The sequence below is a fragment of the Choloepus didactylus genome, chromosome 2, assembly GCF_015220235.1.
Source record: "Choloepus didactylus isolate mChoDid1 chromosome 2, mChoDid1.pri, whole genome shotgun sequence".
In the NCBI taxonomy this organism is placed as follows: domain Eukaryota; kingdom Metazoa; phylum Chordata; class Mammalia; order Pilosa; family Megalonychidae; genus Choloepus; species Choloepus didactylus.
In genome coordinates, this window is record NC_051308.1 from 91314227 (window position 1) to 91321657 (window position 7431).

General features: G+C 43.4%; 1 pseudogene; it reads left to right on the forward strand.

The window, feature by feature from the left end:
- The first annotated feature begins 251 nt into the window (after positions 1-251).
- Positions 252-2844, forward strand: LOC119516587 (annotated as a pseudogene).
- Positions 2845-7431: the final 4587 nt, after the last annotated feature.

Consider the following 7431-nt stretch of genomic DNA (forward strand, 5'->3'; position numbering starts at 1 on the left):
ACAAGATAAAAATAACCTTACCCACCATCCAGGGCTGAGGGGGGAGGGGCGAGCGGCGAGCACGGGGCCTGCTCGCGTCCAGGCTGCCGCTTCTCCCCCGCCCCTGCTCCGCCCGGTGGGTCCGTGGTCCCTGTGGCGGCGGCGGCGGCTGTAAGCGCACCTCGCTCCGGAGCGCGCCCAACACATTGGTGACTGCTGGCTGGTCGCGGGAGCCCGGCCGTGCAGTCCACGGGACACGTGGCCATCAATACATGAGCAACCCTTTCACACACATTGCCGAGCCGCTGGATCCTGCACAACCAAAAAAGTAATTCTTCAATTTGAAGACCCAAGATATGGATGCTTACCATTTCCTATCAGAGTTCTCCTGGAGGCAGCCAGTTGGAGCTGTGATGAGTTTTGGGTGAAGAAAAATGACATTGAGAATATCCTAAATTGGAATGTCATGCAGCATAAGAATATAGAAGTACCATTTAAGGCTACACTTGTCATCCTGCAGGACTTTAATGGATTTGCCAGCTATGGTTGACTTTCCTGCAATGTGTGATGCTGTGAAAAAGTTAGGAGATGATCAAGAGAAAATAAACCCTGTCTGTCCTGCTGATCTTGTAATTGATCATTCCATCCAGGTTGATTTCAATAGAAGGACGGAGAGTTTACAGAAGAATGAAGACCTGGAATTTCAAAGCAATAGAGAATGATTTGAATTTTTAAATTGGGTTCTCAGGCTTTTTGCAACATGCAGATTATTCTGCCTGGCTTGGGAATCATCCACCAGCTGAATTTGGAGTGCTTGGCAACAATGGTATTTGATCAAGATGGATATTATGACCCGACAAGCCTCTGTGGGCGGGATTCCCACACCACCACGATTGATGGGTTGGGAGTTCTTGGGTAGGGTGTGGATGGTTTCCAAGCAGAAGCTGCCAATCAGCCAATCAGCATGGTGCTTCCCCAGGTAACTGGCTACAGGCTGTTGGGAAATCCCCACCCTCTGGTAATACCCATTGGCAACCTGCTCACCAAAACCAAGAACCTCCTCCAGGTTGGAGAGGTAGGGAAATTTGTAGAGTTCTTTGGGCCAGGGGTAGCATAGTTGTCCATTGCTGACCAAGCTACAATTGTCACCAGGTGTCCAGAATATGGAGCTACTGCTGCCTTTTCCCTAGTTGATGAAATTAGTATCAAGTACCTGTTACAGATATTGTGATGAGTGTAGTTGTGATGAGGCTGTAGGAGTGTTTCAGTATTTTAGTGATTCCTCTCAAGACCCAGACTTTACCCAGGTTGTGGGATTAGATTTGAAAACAGTAGTGCCTTGCTTTAGTGGACCCAAAAGGCTTCAGAGAAAGTTGCTGGGTCTGACATGAGAAAGGATTGTGAGAGCTGCCTTGGAGCCAAGAAAGGGTTTAAAGAACTCTAGATTGCCCTAGGCCATCAAAATGACCATAATGACCATAAGACATTTATAATAATAGCAAATTTGTCCTTGCTCATGGTTCCGTGTTAATTGCTGCCATTACTAGCTGTACAAACACCAGTAATCCCTCTGTGATATTAGGAGAGAATTGGTAGCAAAGAAAGCTGTGGCTGCTGGCCTGAACATGAAGTCTTACATCAAAACAAGCCTGTCCCATGGAAGTGGTGTGGTCACCTACCATCTATGGGAAAGTGGAGCCATACCTTATCCATCTCGGCTTGGGTTTGATGTTGTGGGCAATGGCTGCATGACTGCATTGGCAACAGTGGGCCCTTACCAGAACCCGTGGTAGAAGTCATCACACAGGGGAACCTGTATCCATTGGGTACTATCTAGGAACAGGAATTTTGAAGGTCATGCCCACCCCAACACCAGGGCCAACTATTTTGCCTTTCCTGCCTTAGTAATAGTGTATGCATTGGCTCGGACCATCAAGATCGACTTTAAGAAAGAGCCATTGGGGGTAAATGCAAAGGGAGAATAGGTATTTCTGAAGGACATCTGGCCAAATAGAGATGAGATCCAGGCATTGGGGTAGCAGTATGTCATCCCTGGGAGTTGAAGGAGGTCTATCAGAAAATAGAGAATGAATGAAAGCTGGAATACCTTAGCAGCCCCAGCAGATAAGCTGTGTTACTAGAATCCCAAATCTACATAAATTAAAGTGTCACCATTCTTTAAAAACCTGACTTTGGATCTTTAGCTCCCTAAATCTATAGTGGACGCCTATACACTCTTAAATTTGGGGAAGATTCAGTAACAACTGACCAGCAAGAAACAACCCTGCTGCTTGCTACTTAACAGAGGCCTGATTCCACAAGAGTTCAACTCCTACTGTTCCTGCTGAAGTAATGACACCATCATGGCACAGGGGACGTTTGCCAGCATTCGCTTGTTAAACAAATGTTTGAAAAAGCAGATGCCACAGACTGCCTTCTGGAGAAATTCTTGATGCCACTGAGCAATACCAACAGGCAAGCCTTCCCCTGATCACTCTGGCTGGTAAGGGATACGGCTCAGGCAGCTCCCGCGACTGGGCAGCCAAGGGCCCTTTCCCGCTGGGAATCAATGCTGTCTGGGCTGAGAGTTACGAGTGCATTCACCGACGTAACCTTGTTGAAATGGGGATGATCCCTCTCGAATATCTTACTGGGGAGAATGCAGACATCCTGGGACTCACAGGACAGAAGCGATACACTATCATCATTCCAGCAAACTTCAAACCATGAATGAAAGTTTAGGTCAATGTTTAGGATATCAGGAAGACCTTCCAGGCTGTCATGAGGTTTGACACTGACCAGGAGCTCACTTATTTCCACAACAGGGGCATCCTCAACTACGTGATCCACAAGAAGGCCAAGTAGGCTGTGCTGGTTTGTATATATTATGTCCCCCAGAAAAGCCATGTTCTTTAATGCAGTCCTGGGGAGGCAGATCTGTTAGTCTTTTGATTAGGTTGGAAACTGCTGATTAGATTATTTCCATGGAGGTGTGGCCCTGCCCATACAGGGTGGGTATTGATTAGTTCACTGGAGTTCTTTAAAGAGAGTTCACACAGAGAACAGAGAGGACAAAACACCCCAAGAGAAGCTTAGACATTTTGGAGAGAGGCTAAGAGCCGACACAGATGCTGATGCTTAGAGATGCTTGGAGATGAGGACAGGAGGACATTTGGAGATGCTATGCTAAGAAATGAAGCCCAGAGTTTGCCCTGGAGAAGCTAAAACAGAACCCCCAGAAGCTTAGAGAGAAATGTCCTGGGAGAAAGGAGCAAGGAAGCCCAGGAGCTGAGAGAGAGGAGCTGAAATACAACCTGGGAGCAAAGGACTAGCAGATGCCAGCCATGTGCCTTTCTAGCTGACAAAGGTGTTCTGGATGACACTGGCCATTCTTCAGTGAAGGTATCGTCTTGTTGATGCCTTAGTCTGCACTCTTCTATGGCCTTAGAACCGTAATTTTGTAACCTAATAAATCCCCTTTAAAAAAGCCAATCCATTTCTGGCATTTTGCATAATGGCAGCTTTAGCAAACTGAACATAGGCCCTTGTCCCTCGCTTTGTGCTGCAGCCCCAGAGAAAACATCACACCACCAGCCAGCTGAGCCTCCTGGGGCAACCCTCCCTCCTGACATCCACCAAGGGGTGCTGCCTTGCCAATGGAGCAAAATTTGGGGGCTAGAATGGTGAGAGTCAGTAGTGTCAGAAAGAGAGAACCAGCTCATCTTTAAAGTTATTGATCACAGGATGCTGATTTTTGCTCTTGGTCTGTTAGAGCTCCATCAGACAGAAAGGAAGGCAAATCCTACCCTTTTTAATGTTCTCCCTGCTATTCTCTGCTCAAAGGACCCTTTCCACTGTGGGTCGTTTTCTTTTGCATATTATACCAGCATTAACTGACATAAGAACTTTTTCACACTTCATATCGTAGTGATTGTGATTCTCCATCCTTCCCCATTTTCCTTCAAAAGGAATGATCTGAACACCTCATGGGCAGGTCTAGAGTTGAAATTATTTGATTATGTACTTTTTGATAGAGGAACATGAAATATGAAGCTTTCCTTTCCTATCTTCAAAAATTTTCCCTAGATAATTTTACATTTGTCAAGAGGAGACCTTTGTCTGGAGATGATTTGGGAAGGAGACCACAGAGCATTTCTAATTTGAATAAGACTAAATCTATTTTCAAGGGAAAAAAATAACATTACCTTTCCAGTTTCCTACTGCTGCTGGAATGCAAAACACCAGAAATGGATTGGCTTTTATAAAGGAGGTTTATTTGGTTACAAAGTTACACTCTTAAGGCCATAAAGTGTCCATCAACAATCGGGTACCTACACTGGAGGATGGCCATTCACATCCGGAACACCTCTGTTAGCTGGGAAGGCACATAGCTGGCATCTACTCCAGAGTTCTGGTTTCAAAATGGCTTTCTCCCAGGATGTTCTTCCTTAGGCTTCAGCTCCTCAAAAATGTCACTCTTAGTTGCTCTTGGGGCATTTGTCCTCTCTTAGCTTCTCCAGAGCAAAAGTCTGCTTTCAAAGGCCGTCTCCAAATGTCTCTGTAAGCTGAAGCTCGTCTCTCATCTCCTGTGCATTCTTCAGAGGGTCCCTCATGGTTGTAGCAAGCTCGCTTCTTCTGTCTGAGCTTATATAGTGCTCTAGTAAACTAATCATGGCCCATGCTGAATGGACAGGGCCGTAACTCCATGGAAATTTTTCAATCAGAGTTATCACCCACAGTTGGGTGGGGCACATCTCCTTGGAAACAACCTAATCCAAATGTTACAACTTAACACTAATATGTCTGCCCCCACAAGATTGTATCAAAGAACATGGCTTTTTCTGGGAGACACAATACATATGAACTGGCACACTTCCATATGTAAGCTTAATATTTTCTTACATTCTTTTATGTGCACCCTTCTTTTGTGTGAAGCTCCTTGAAACAAGGGACTGTGGGTATTTTATAGGCACAGAATATAAACACACATAATTAGTTGTTTTCCCTCTTGCCAATAGGACTGATCTCCTCCACTCCATGTCCTGTCTCTCTCAGGCTCAGGGAATACCATGAGCAGTTCCCAACAATGATGTCAGGTTTCACCTGAAGACCTTGTCACCAAAGACAAGTGTGGGTGACTGGCAAGAGCACAAATCCTGGGGCATTTCATTCTTATTTGTAGGTATCAGCAGTTCTCTTAGGGTTGAGAAATCTAGTCTGGACTTAACTACTTCAGCAGGGCTGGCGATGACCTAATGAAAGGCTTTCTTCAGCTCACCCCTCCCTTTCCCACTTCTGCTATGGTGTAAATGGCATTACCTGGAGGGTAAGATTAAGGAGATGAAGGGAGTGGAGATAAAGCCAAACAGAGAAAGGACCAGGAGATCACTAAACAGCTCTGAGCTAAAGCTAGGCACTCCCAAATTTGCCTAAACATCACTCTCAACCAACATGCAGCCATCACCCAACTTCAAATTGTCACATGGGAGAGAGTGAGCCCCAAATCATGAATGATCATGGGAAACAGGATTTTACTTCATTATCATGTATGTAGTACAGATTTGGGTGGGTTCAGGGACTTAACATGACTTTCCATGACTTTTTGTGATAGAATCTACATGTTGAGTTTATCTTCAGAGCTATTGAAGTCCTAAATATCTTTGGGATTCTTTCTGCAACCTCAATATAACAAAATAGAATTTGGAACAACTTCTTTTTTTTTTTTTTTAACTGTTCATGCCTTCTCTAAGCTAATTTTGTCTTTTCTTCTTGCAATTTTATTGAGATAGAGTCATATACCATACAATCATCCAAAGTGTTCAATCAGTTGTTCACAGTATCATCATATAGTTGTACATTCATCACCACATTCATTTTTTAAACATTTTCATTAGTCCAAAAAGTAATAAGAATAAAAATAAAAGTAAAAAAGAACACTCAAAACAACCTATCTCCGCCATCATACAATTTACTTTTTTGTCCCCATTTTTCTACTCATCTGTCCATACACTAGACAAATGGACTGTGAGCCACAAGGTTTTCTACATCACACACCACACAATATAAGCTATATACTTATACAGTCATCTTCAAGAAACAAGGCTACTGGGATGCAGTTCAACAGTTTCAGGTATTTCCTTCTAACTATTCCAAGATACTAAAAACTAAAAAGGAATATCTATATAATTTATAAGAATAACCTCCAGAATGACCTCTTGACTCCATTTGAAATTTCTCAGCTCCTGAAACTTTACTTCATTTCATTTCTCTTCCCTGTTTTGGTAGAGAAGTCTTTCCCAATCCCACTATGCCAGGTCCAGACTCATCCCTGGGAGTCATGTCCCATGTAATGAGGAGGGCAGTGAGTCTACATGCCAAGTTGGCTTAGAGAGAGAGGTCACATCTGAGACACAAAAGAGGTTCTCTGGGGGTGATTCTTAGGCACAATTATAAGTAGCTTAGCCTCTCCTTTGTGGTAACAGGCTTCATAAGGGCAAGCCCCAAGATCAACAGTTTGGCCTACTAAATTGGTAGTCCCCAATACTTGCGAAAATATAAGGCATTCCCCAGGTAGGTAAATTTAATATCTCCACATTTTCCTCCAGTCCCTCAAGGAAACTTTTTAAATCCTCCTTTATCCTCTGCCCAAATTACTCTGGGATGTATTGGGGCTTCACATTAACCTGCACAAACAAACCAGGTCTCACTTCCTATTCAAGTTTCCATGTAATTATGGTATTTGAAAAAATTGACCATACAAGTTAAATTATATAGCATGCTACAGAAAATAAAGATTTTCCATGAAATAAGCATCTCTACCTTTGGTCTCACACAGAATTTGAAGTTTTAAAAAACAGTCAACATCATCCTCCACCCTTTAGTCTGATTTACCTTAGTCCTAACAAGGCCATTTCATTTGTATCTCTAATTGAAGTCTGATCCCCCTTTCAGCTTCTTTAGTATTTACTGTATGGGGTAACGTTGACATTCATAGCTACTGAATTCTAGCTCTGAGTCTCAGGTGTCACCCAGATACCTGAAGTTTCAGGGACTGACCAGGTTATACACAAAAGCTCAGCATTTCAGAATCTAGAAATAACCATTACAACTCAGGAATAGAGGTAACTGCTGTAAGAGCTTACAATCCAGGAACCTTTACAATAAACCTTCTCTTGATAGCCTATGCTCTCAGATTTATTTCTCAGAGTTTGCCCATTATAGTTAGCCCATATTAGTGAAGCATTAGAATGACTGTCTTCTCATTTCTGGCTTATTTCATGCAACATACTGTCCTCAAGTCCATTTACCTAGTTGCGTACTTCACAACTTCTTTTCTTCCTTTGGCCACTCAATATTCCATTGTATGTATAAACCACAGTTCACCATTCCTTTCATCAGTTTATGTACCCTTAGGCCACCTCCATCCATTGCAGATCATGAATACTGACACCA